Source organism: Suncus etruscus, chromosome 17 (genome assembly GCF_024139225.1).
Source record: "Suncus etruscus isolate mSunEtr1 chromosome 17, mSunEtr1.pri.cur, whole genome shotgun sequence".
NCBI lineage: Eukaryota > Metazoa > Chordata > Mammalia > Eulipotyphla > Soricidae > Suncus > Suncus etruscus.
Genome location: NC_064864.1, coordinates 23646963 through 23658972, shown reverse-complemented (window position 1 = coordinate 23658972; position 12010 = coordinate 23646963).

The window sequence follows — 12010 nt, the reverse complement described above, 5'->3', positions numbered from 1 at the left end:
ATGGCTCTGCTTGCTGCCACTGGGCAGGCCTGGTGTTGAGACCTGCATAACCCCTGCCGCTGGGGTGCTGTCCTAGCCAGCTCAGCTTCGGTGCGTTCCGCGCAAGCTAACAGATCCCGACTCTGGGTGTAGCTCTCAGGATCAGCGCTTGCAGCGGTCCACACAGCACGAGTCTCTTAACATGAATCTGTGAGGACCCCGTCGATGGATGTCCACCTGCTGTGGACTGTTCCCCAGCCTAATAGGGACTTAGATCCCCCTTTGACTTTAGGTTTCTAGACAAAAGAATTGGTCGAAAACTCCTAATTGAAAATTGTTTCTTTTTTCTGAGCAATATTGGCAAAAATCGTTCCTGTTCTTTTGACAAAAGTTAAGCTGGTTTAATAAGTATAAAGATAAAACACTAACATACACACAAATCTGGACATTAGCACAGTAAAAAGCAAGGAGTGAAATAGGTAATAGCAGGGAAAGGGGGTAAAAACAACAAACACGAAACAGCTTTCTGAGAGCCCAGAGTCTAAAGTCACGTATGGGTCCGTGTGATATAACCCTCCCTCCTAGGCAAGAATTTAAGGAAGTGCCTTAATTTTCCTTGCATGTGTAGTGGCCACACAAGGGCTGCGGGGCCTTCCCCTCCATGGCCAAGGCAGTGCTGGGGTGGGGCCATGCCCTGCCTGTGGGCACCTCCATGGCCCCTTCTGTGAGATGTGGACTAAAGCCTTATTCCAGTGTGTCCTGCCCCAATGGGCTCTCAGGCTGGGATTCAGCCCTTGGGAACAAAGCCCACTTCTCTTCTGTGCCTAAAACAGCCATTGGTTTGAACAGTGTCAAGACCATATTGCTTCCAGAATGCAGGGCAAGGAAGACCGGCAAGTGAAAGCAGAATTGCTGCACTGGAAGCAAGGATGGGCTGCAGCCAATCTGGGCCGAGGGCTCTGCCCCTGCCTGAGGACACGCTCTAGACTAAGTGTGGAACTTACCTTTTACCTAGAAAGGACATGGTTACAAAAGGAATGTGCCTGTGAGTGACCCACAGGCCCACAGCTGCCAAGTGGCCAGCGGATGCCCCTCTGTCCCGACCAGGTGTTTGCATCTAGCAGCCCCGGCAGCAAGCTTTTTATGAAAGGGCCATTTTCAACCATGAAGGAGGTGGGACAAGGCCTACCAGAAATCCACTGGGTGCCAGTCCCATTTCTGTTGTCCAGCTCACAGTTGTCCTCTGCCCTCTGCTGCCCACTGAGTGACTGTAAAGTAAGAATCCTGGTGTGTCTTTGTTTTATGAGTAAAGCAGTCTTATTTAGGTAATCTGAGGAGGGAGAGAGTAGTAGCAGATTGAAAAGAGAGTGCAGTACCTCCAGTGGTAGGAACCGAGAGCGCCCCATTCAGTGGAAGGTAGGTGCACTGATACTGAGAAGCATCAGTTTCAGTGTTCGTTTTCCTTCCACTTCTCTCCTTGGGACTCACTAGGGCCAGGACACCTGTCGAAACCTGTATGACCGCTCTGCAGTCCTGTGCTTCTGTCTTATGTTAATGGAGGGCTCCTTTATCCTAAGGAGGAAGAGACTTCTAGCCCTGGAAGCTCAGCTTTGCAAGGGGTAGGGGGTCTTTGGGGAGGCTGCCCTGCTTAGAGGCCATGCTGCAGACCTGCCATAGCAGCCGGGCAAGGGGTGCCTCTGCCGAGAGGCCGCCAGCATGAGTGTTTCATGGAGGCTATGGTGAGTGCTGGTGGGCTCAACCCAGCTGGGCCTGGTGACCAGGTGCTTCCCTTCCCTCGAGTGGCACTTAACGGAGGCCTCCAGGAACACGTTTGCCTTTTCTCCCTTCAAGCACAAGCTTTCCTGCAGAAGGGCCAGTTGCATTTCTGTTTGTCTCAACCACGGGCTTCTGCTGACTATTTTGTTCAGTTCCATATTCCTGATTATATTAAAGTTCCTGAAACACACCTGGCTTGGCCGTTACTGACTCTGCCCTTTTTGTCACCCCTCCCGCATGGCATGAGCAGAGTCCTTCCCAACTCTTGACAGATGGGGGGGGGGGGTCAGCAACAGCAGCTCTGGTGTGTTAGAGATGCATCATCTTCTAAGAGTCCTAAGGACACAGATCGCCTTGGTGAAAACCAGAGGCACTGCTGGGCTGGCACTGCTTCCTGCTGTCATGTGTGAGTGGCCAAGGGTGCCCTTTCCCAGCCTGTAGAAAGGCCGGCCCAACTTAGGCAGTGCAGCACCTAGACCTGGGCATGGCAGGGGTGAACAAGGACCCGCACACCCAGCCCTGACCACCTCACCAGTGCAGAGGCAGACGTTGATCTCATGCCCACTCCGAGTGTTTGGAGGTGCTTATGACCCTAGGACAAAGCAGGGGCAGCATGGGTGACTTCTTGCACGGATAGGGGTGCCCTCCCCCAAACAACCCTCCTGCCTCATGCAACTTCAGGACCACACTGAACAGATAGATCACTGGGTCACTACAGAGCCTGATGTCCTGACCACAAACCCAGGGGGCTCAGGAACTGGGGGGCCCTCAGCCCAAGGCTCAATCTTTCAAGAGCTGATCCCAGGGCAGCATCTCTGGGAAAGGAATCACTTCTAAGGTTGCAGAACTCCTTAGGGGAGGGGACTCTGGACTCTGCGTGGTAATGCAGACAAGGTGACTCACATGCACACCCATCACCTACTCTCGGACCCAGCTGGCCTGCTGTCTGCTTGAAGGGGAAGATGGACATAAGCTGAGGGTCCTTGGCGGTTGGAGGAGCACTCGCCTGAGCACAAACTCTCAAGCTGATGCTTTGCTAGGCAGCAGCAGGTGCATCTGACCCTAGGAGGGGACATTGGAGAAAGGGCTGCATGATTTCAGGTCAGCCTGGACATGGCTAAAGAGATGGAGAATGATTGGCTGGGAAAAGGGAGCCCCAGGAGGAGTCAAGTGTAATTCACGGGTGGGGTGCTCTTCACCAGAACTTGGAATGCCTCGAAGGCTGCCACCAACATAGGGTGGACGGGGACATTTTGGTAGAGATCTTTGGATTGATCCTCATATTGCCTTCTAATTAGATGCCTCAATTGATTCCTTTGGTTTTTATGTTAAAAAGATGTTTTCCCGTTGCTCATCTGGCTTTTTCCCCTCCCCTTGGGGGTGGGCTTAGTTTATTCCAATAAAGGCTACTCAGGCATCCTGGAGGAGCGACTGACATCTTTGGCTTGTGGTTCCACGTGGTGGAGCTTGTGAGTGAATAGCTTGCAGTGACTTTCTGGCCTGCTATACTTTTCCAACTGTGTGTGGATTATTTCCTGCGTCTGAATTGCTGCTGGACCTGCGTCTCTTGTCCTATCCGGACAGGAGGCATGAAATCCCTTTCCCTCTTTGGGGATTGTGGAACACACAACCCACCATTCAACAGGGACTCTTCCCACATCTCCAAAACGGTGACCTCGGAAGGCCCCTTCAGGCATCAACATCAAACATGCCTCCCTGTGCAGGGTTATGAGGTGCCTGAAGGCTGGGGTGCAGCAGGAATAGGGGAGTAACCGCTGCTTCCAGGGTCCTGGGTCACCCTTGGGGCAGTAGTGGCAGCTCCAGCATCTAAAGGACTTTCCCTGCTCACCATGGAGCCTAGGCTAGCTCCCCTCCCCATGAGGGCCATTTTCCACATATACATGAATGCCTTCCCTTGGCTTAACTCAGCAGCACAAGGCTCCTAGTGGGGCCTATGTTTGACCAAAGCACTTCCTGAGGGCTGAGAGGTGCTAGGCAGCTGGAAAGCTTCCTCCAGCAGGACTCTGCCGCTCCAAGCCTACTCCAGGCCGAGCAGTTACCAAGCCCATGAGGTCACTCCACTTCCTCAGCTCCCCAGGAAGTGTGTGATGCCCCTCCCCCTTGGAGAAGTTGGGGAGAACCACAGGCTGGTCCAGTTGGTTCCCAGGGACACGAGCCACACCACCTTCATCCTGGGTCTGGCATTTCTTTTCTCCCTGATGTGGCCCAGCTGGCCCAGTGTGAACAATCGTGGGCCAAAGGCCACCCAGGTGCATCCTGCCCAGGAACAAAGCCTGGTGGGCGGGAGCCGCCTGCAGGGGGAGAGCCCCTGTCCTGAGGCCTGTACGGAAGGATGGGTGTGTTCCCCACAACCTTCAAAGCCGGCCTGAGACTGAGCAGGGAACCCCTTGGCCAGAGGTGAAAGATGGGCCCGGCCAGGGGCATCCCCGCACGTCCTAGAGTTCTCCAGGGCCTGGAGAGTTGCCCAGGTTTCTGGCCCTCGAGCAGTACAGTCTAGCAACAGGACAAGATCCAGAGGTGCCAAAAGCTTGTGCCAAGAGCAGCACAACTGATGGGAGAAGCAGGTGGAGCTGGGCATCTTTGCCAGGAGGCAGTCGTAGTGGCACCTTCTAAGGGCAATTTAGGGTCTCCTGAATGTGAGGCCCCTGGGTGCTGCTCATACTGACTTCGTAGGAGACCTGACGGAGGACTAGACCTGTGGCACAAGCATCATGTCCCTCCTTATACACCATATAGACATATAAACACAAATAGGAAGTTCTAGAGGGAATCTGGTTGCCTCTAATCTACAGTCCTAGGAGTTAGGGAAGCCTGTACAGAGGATAGAGCTGATTGATCTGGGTCCTGGCCTGCCACTCCTGGATGGAGGCACCCACACAGAGGCCCAGGAGTGAACTCAGTTTTGATGCTCTGGCTCCAAAAACCAGTCACAAATCTAAAGCCAGTGGTCTCAGAATCAGAGCAATGCAGAGATAAGATGAGGGGCTGGGCCCCAGGACGGAAGTGGCAAGGGTCAGAACATCGGGGGCCCACACTGGGAGTTAGGAAACGAGTGATTTAGCAGGGCTCTTTGCCTTGCATAGAGCTGACCCAGGATTGATCCTTAGCTTCCCATGTGATGCCTTGAGCTCACCAGGAATGACCCCTGAGCAAAGGGCCAAAAGTAAGCTCTGGTCATGGGTGGGTGCAGACCAAATCCCTCCCCTCATAGGGAAACTCCTGAATCTCGCATGTCACTCCCGTACTGTGAGGTGACTCAGACAAACTGTCCAACAATAGCAGGTTTGTTGAGTGTAGATTCCGCAGCTCAGGAGCCATGTCTCTACATGGTGGTAAACTTCTCCCAAAGGCTCTGAAAGAACTGGGGGAGTGGCAGAGGGAAGGGGGGGCTCCTTTTCCCCCTTCCCCCTCAAAGAGCAGAGACTAGAGCTTCACCAAAACCTCGAATGGGTAAGAGGGTTGCAGACAGAGTGAGTGGCCTAACTGGATACTGGAGAAGCAGCTGGAATCACTGAGGACTAGACAGTCCCATCCTGCGACTTTGGGTTTTCAGGGTGTTTGGGGGTCCTTCAGACCAACCCTCTTCCCTCTCTACCACCTCCAGGACCCCCTAACTTTAGAGAAAATGGAGACTAGGGGAGCCCAAGCATTGGTGCTAGGAATAAATTGAGGAAGTAGTCTCTTGGCCAAAGGTAGAGCTATTGGGGGGGACATACCGTCTCAGTCCCCACACCCTATGACCTCTACTGGACTCACACTGGGGCTCCTCCAGTCTCTGTCCAGACTTGCAGCTGGTTAAATGATCCCTAGAATGGCCGGACTGAGGTGTGATTGTCAGGAGCAGGACTGGGCTGTTGTGGGGTGCTCTGAGAGTCCAGCTGGGTCTGTGTGTGGTGAGTGCCCTGGCAGAAAAGTAAGGTGTGGGCAGGCTCTGATGGGAAGCTGGAAATCAGGAGAGGGTCTGATCCAAATATCGGGATAGAGGAGTCTAGAAATTGAGGAGGCTTCCCAGAGACTTCCTTGGAGTCCCAGCCCATTCCTCATAGACCCTCTTAGCAACCTAAAGCTCAGAGGGAGCACGGGAAGGGAAGGGAGGCTGGGGACCCTGCTGGTTTTGGGGACCTGAGGTTCAAGCACCAGGAGAAGAAGCTGGATTTCTTCCTTTAGGAGAACTGAAGTCATGGAAAGATTTGGGGGAAGCCGGGGCACTTGGTGCTTAGATCACAGCTGAACCTTGTGGGCGTGGGTGACCCAAGGGAGGGCACCACTTCTGGGAGGACATTTCCCAGAGGACATCAAGAACAAGGACAGGCATGTGGGCATCCAAGAGGAGAGGGAGAGAGAGGGGTGTGTGTGTGTGTGTGTGTGTGTGTGTGTGAGAGAGAGAGAGAGAGAGAGAGAGAGAGAGAGAGAGAGAGAGAGAGAGAGAGAGGTGTATGTGTGAGAGAGAGTTGTGTGTGTGTGTGTGTGTGTGTGTGTGTGTGTGTGTGTGTGTGTGTGTGTGTGTGTGTGTGTGCAGAGGTGCCTTTTCCGGAAAAAGGGGGGGGGCTGCAGCCTAGAAACTCCTCCAAGGGGAAGAAGAAGGGGCGTGGTGCTAGGGGTGGGGCTAGTAGGGAGCACCCCCTGGGGTGGGTGGGGGAAGACAGCAGGGTCGGGGTGCGGTGCTGCACACCCATCCATTCATCCCAGAGACCGCGGCCAGGTTCGCAGCCCTCTGTCTCCGGGTCCCCGGCAGCCCTTAGGCGCCCACGGGCCTCAGTTTACCCTCCCGGAGGGGCGTGGACAGCAAAGGGACTGGGAGTCGCCTGCAGAGGGTGCCCGCGAGCACCGCGGCCGGAGTCGGAGCCGGAGCTGGAGCCGGAGCTGGGGAGGACACGGATCGAGACGCCCCGAGAGCCAGCAGCAGGTTAGTGGGGGGCCCGGGTCCTGGATGTCTTGGAGGATCTTGGGGGGGTCTATCGGGGAGTTTCCGGGGTGGAGGAGCCGTCGGGGCTGGCGCCCCAGAGTGCTCCCCGCCGGAGCCTCTCTTCCCGCGCGTCCTGGGCGGCGGCGGGGCCAGCGGGGGAACACTCCCCTCCCCTGGGCCGGATGATCGCGGGACTAGGGGGTCACGTCGGTGGGTCCCCCCAACTCCTGGGACCCTCGGGAGCTCAGCGGGACTGGGCGGATCGCGCGGGGGGCCGAGCGGGGTTCGCAGGTGGACGCCACTGCGAGAGCGGCGGGAACTTGGGGTGCGTCTGGTTGGGTGGGCCCCAACCTGAGGTCCCCCCCAAGAGGGTAGGAAAAGATCGGGGGCTGGAATCACGATGGGGAAACTCCACCCGAGTGGCTGAGAGAGCTGTTCTTGCCCTGGAGGGTCCCAAAGAGGGAGCCCGGCAATGCCAGGGCTCATCCCCTCCCTGGTTGCGGTGCCACCCCTGGCACTGTCCACTGGGGCCCTTGTGCCAGGTCCCCTCTGTGTGCTAGGTCTGCAGTGGCCCCTGTGGCAGCACCAGGAGACCTTGAAGGATCGGATCCCCCTGGTTTGCTCCTGTTGGCCCTGCTGGAGGGAAACTGGGTACCCCAAGATGACCAGGGCTGCTTCCTCCTCACACCCCCACTTTGGTGCCCAAACCCAGGTGCTAGACTGGTCTTTGACTCACCCACTGGCGGGTCTGAATCGAGAGTTTTGGATTCCCCCTTAATTCCATCATCTCTCTAGAGGTGCTAGAGCAACGTGGGGCCTGAGAGGGCAGTTGGGGGTGAAGACAAGTGTGAGGGCATGGGCAGGACTGGTGGGTTCTGCCCGGATAAGGAGCCCCGACTACAAGGGGGCCAGTCCTGCGGAATCAGGGAATTGGAGGTCCCTTGGCAGAGGAGTTTATGGGCTGGCATCAAATGCTTTCAGGGCATCACGACTGCCAAGCACAGGTTCCCCCCCCCCACAAATTCCCAAGCAGCTACTATCTACCAGCTCCTGAGCCCCCTTGCTGTGAGCTGGAAGAGCTTCTGTCCAGTGCCCCTGTCTGTCATGCTCAGGTGTGCAGAGGAAAGAGGGGCGGGGACGCAGAGGAGAGAGCTGCCCTCATCCCTACCAGACCCTTAGCTGCCCTAGAGCTGGGCCAGACCCCCAGTATGCTCTGCCAAGCAAGAAGGGGGCTGCCCCATGCTTTGCAGATGGGGGGCTATTGCAGCGAAAGACAGCTTCTGCTCCTGGGTAGGTCTAGTTGGGGGCACCTTGCAGCTGGCTGCCTGGGGTCTGGATCCTTAGACCCTGCCCAAGGCCTCCCTCTTCTGACTGCCTCACAGGGACTCTGCTCTGACTCTAACTGGGACTGCTGGTCTTCTCCGGTAGTCTCCAGTTCACAGGGACCCCAGAAGCAGATTCTCCCAACTACACTCATCCTTAGTGAAAAAAATGGGACTCCTGGGAGCCCCCCAGGCTGTACCCTTCCTCGGGTCTCTATAGGCCACTGGGAGTTCCCCTCAGCCCAGGGTAGAAGCCCCATCCATGTTCCTGTTTGGGGGGTACCAGACCTGCCCTGTGAGGAAGCTCAGGCTTACATAGTGTGGAGGAGTGCTGAGTGCCCTAGGCCTTGTGAGGGGTGTCAGAAATGACCTGTGAGGGGATGAGGCCAAATTCAGGCAGGGAGAAGAGGACCCTACTGCAGCTCTGGAGTCCCATCTGGACATGTGAGGGTGGGGACTGGGGTGACCCGAGTGCCCCCCCCCCCCTCAGGCTTCAGGGCTGAGGTGAATGCCATTCTCAGAGCAGGAGCTGATTCTCCACCCCCATGTCTGCCCACATCCTGCCCCCTGGAGCTGAGAGCAGCGCTGCACACTGGGGGGAGGGGGTCCCCAGGCTGCCTGTTTGGCACCTGCTAGGCCCTACTGGGTTTCTGAAAGTGAAGAGGAAGAGGAAGGAGATGGATGGCAGGTGACACTCCAGGCAGCGCTGCATGACCCTGGCCCCACGTTGTCCACAGGCTGAGTGGGGCCTGATACACAGATGCCATTTTATTCCCTCTTTACTGATCAAATGGTTCAATGGTTTTTGTTGCCTTGGCCTCTTCTGGACTGAATTCATCTCTCTAATCTAGATACTGGGCTTCAGGGCCAAAGAGATAGCACAGTGGCAGGGCATTTGCCTCGCACACAGCCAATTCAGGATGGATAGTGGTTCGAATCCCGGCATCCATATGGTTCCCCGGGAGTGATTTCTGAATGCAGAGCCAGGAGAAACCCCTGAGTGCCGCCGGGGTTTCTAAGATACTAAGCTTCTTGCTCTTGGTTTGAGTCTTGCCCCACAGATTTTGGATGGTGTGGTATGCAGCCTGTCTAGATAGGGTGAGGGGGTTTCTGAGACCCAAGCACTGCCCACACAGCAGGTCTCAGTATCAGCTCCCGGGCTCTGTCCTCCTGCTGTGGGTCTGTAGTCCATGCTAGAGACAGACTGAGATGAGAGTCTCTGAGCCTTCAGTGAGGACACTGCCTGACACAGAGAAGAAATTTGCAACACATTGGGGCCGGGAAGGTGGCGCTAGAGGTAAGGTGTCTGCCTTACAAGCGCTAGCCAAGGAACGGACCGCGGTTCGATCCCCTGGCGTCCCATATGGTCCCCCCAAGCCAGGGGTGATTCCTGAGCACATAGTCAGGAGTAACCCCTGAGCGTCAAACGGGTGTGGCCCAAAAAAAAAAAAAACAAAACAAAACAAAAAAAAAAAAAAAAAAAAGAAATTTGCAACACATTCCACACCAGGCAGTTGTAAGGCATCCTAGGCTAGGACTGAGCCCCAGGAAAGGGTCGAGTAAAACTGCAGGGAACCAAATCCTTCCCTGCACAAGGAGCTGGCGGGCACCTCTGTTCACGGGTGCTGGGCATAGAGGGCTTCGCTAGTCCAGAAGCCAGAAGTGGCCTGGAACTGTGTTTTTTGGGTTTTGATTAAATGGAGGTTTGTTTGTTTGTTGTTTTTTGTTTTTCGGCCACACCCAGTGATGCTCAGGGGTTACTCCTGGCTATTCGCTCAGAAATCGCTCCTGGCTTGGGGAACCAAATGGGACGCCGGGGGATTGAACCGCAGATGCCTTACGCCCTGTGACACCGCTCTGGCCCCAAATGGAGTTTTTATTAAAGGTCCAGATTTGGAGACAAGGGACAGAGACAGTGAGAAGTAGGGCCAGCTCTGAGTTGTGTATTTTGTCCCTTCAAGGCTCATCCCATCTGTCCCCCTTTGCATGGGACTGTCTGTCCTCCACCTTGTCCCCAGCAAGGGACAATCACGGGGAAGCATTGCGTTAATAATATTTAATTTCCTCTGCTGGCTAGCAACATATGACTCAAGGATTAATAGATGAACAGAGGAGGCAGAGACATAGGGGTTGCCAGATCCCCACCCCACCCCAACCTTCCTGCCTGCTGAGGGGCTGTGTGCTCCTCGATGTGCTCCTTTCTGTGCAGGGGAAGTAGGGTGGGCAGGGACCTCTTTGGGGTTTAGCTTCTTCATCTGCCAAATGGGCTTTCACGGATGAGTATACAGGGGACCCCACAGTTGCTTCCTTTACCCTCACTCTGGAGGAAATTCCTCTCTACAAGCCAGGTCATGGAGGTCACAGGGTTTGGCAGGAGCCTTGGCACCCCGGTTCTCACAGCTGACTGTGGGGGTGACTCCCAGTTCCTGACAGTGGCATGTCAGCTGCTTGAAACAACCCTGATGAAAGTGTTTGCACCTGAAATAAGAATCTGGTCACAGGGGCCGGAGAGATAGCATGGAGGTAAGGCTCTTGCTTGCCTTGCATGCAGAAGGTCGGTGATTTGAATCTCAGCATCCCATATGATCCCCTGAGCCTGCCAGGAGCGATTTCTGAGCATAGAGCCAGGAGTAACCTCTGAGCACTGCCGGGTGTGACCTCCCCCCCCAAAAAAAGGAATAATAATACTGGTACAATGGGTAAGGCATTAACTGCACAAACCCAAATTCAATCCCCAGCACCCTGTGTGCTCTCCTAAGCCCTGGAGCCCTGTGAATAGCGTGATCCCTGCATGCCTGGAGTAAGTACTGAGCATATCTGGGTGTGACTCGAAATCTCCAAATCTGGCTCCAGGTGGTCAAGAAGTCTTCTCCTTTTCCTCCAGGGCTTCTCTGCCAAGAGATCCGGCCACTCACAACCTTCCCAGGGAACTCCAAGTGGCCACCTCCCTGTGCTACATATCCCCAACATGCAGCTCCCAGATACTCTGACAGGCTTTTTCAAGGGACAGCTATACTGGTCTGCAGTAGTTTTGTGGGAAGAACAAAGGGGTGCAGTTCTCTCCCAGGAGATCCTTAGGCAGAGATTGGTGGTGTAAAGGATGTGGGGGCAAAGCAGGAAATGCTGCAGGAGAGTCAGGATGGGTAAGAATAGGACAGGGTGGATGCCAGGCGCTATTCCAGGTGTAGCCCGCCCACAGCCTGGAAGGGGATGGTCTGGTGGGTCCTCAGGCAGGTGCTGGGCTTTCAGGGGAGCCGTCAAAGCAGAAGATCAATGATGTCTTCCAGACTCAGGGTGGAGGTGAATCTGGGGAATGCGCATTTATAGGGTCACCCTAGCTTTGTGTTTGTGTGTTCGTGTGGGCCACATCTGGTTAGGCCTGTGGGATGCAGGGTTTGGTGGGACTTGGCTACAGACTCCTGGAGGGAGCCACTGAGACTCTGGAATTTGAACCCCAGGGTGAGGTTCTCTACCCAAGTCACAGTTCTTAAGAGCTGCATCTGGGCCCGGAGAGATAGCACAGCGGCGTTTGCCTTGCAAGCAGCCGATCCAGGACCAAAGGTGGCTGGTTCGAATCCCGGTGTCCCATATGGTCCCCCGTGCCTGCCAGGAGCTATTTCTGAGCAGACAGCCAGGAGTAACCCCTGAGCAATGCCGGGTGTGGCCCAAAAAACAAAAAAAAAAAAACAAAAAAAAAAGAGCTGCATCTAAGGTCTGGTGCTTGGCCTGAGGTGCCTAGTCTATGAGGCCTATTGGAGGGAAGAGATGGGGCTCACAGGAAGCTGGAGTGGTCATGTTTGTTCCTCTGACAGTGATGAGGAATTGAGAGCAGCCCTGTCCACAGCGCACCAGTCCTGGAGGGGACCTGAGCAGCGTGTGGAGAGCTACAAGCTTCAGGTGTCCTGTCACTAGAAGATAGCCACTAGTGTTTCACAAGCCTGTAGCCCAGGACTGTTGGGGGACAGGGGGGATACCGTGAGAGACACGGTGACTGCAATGACAGGCT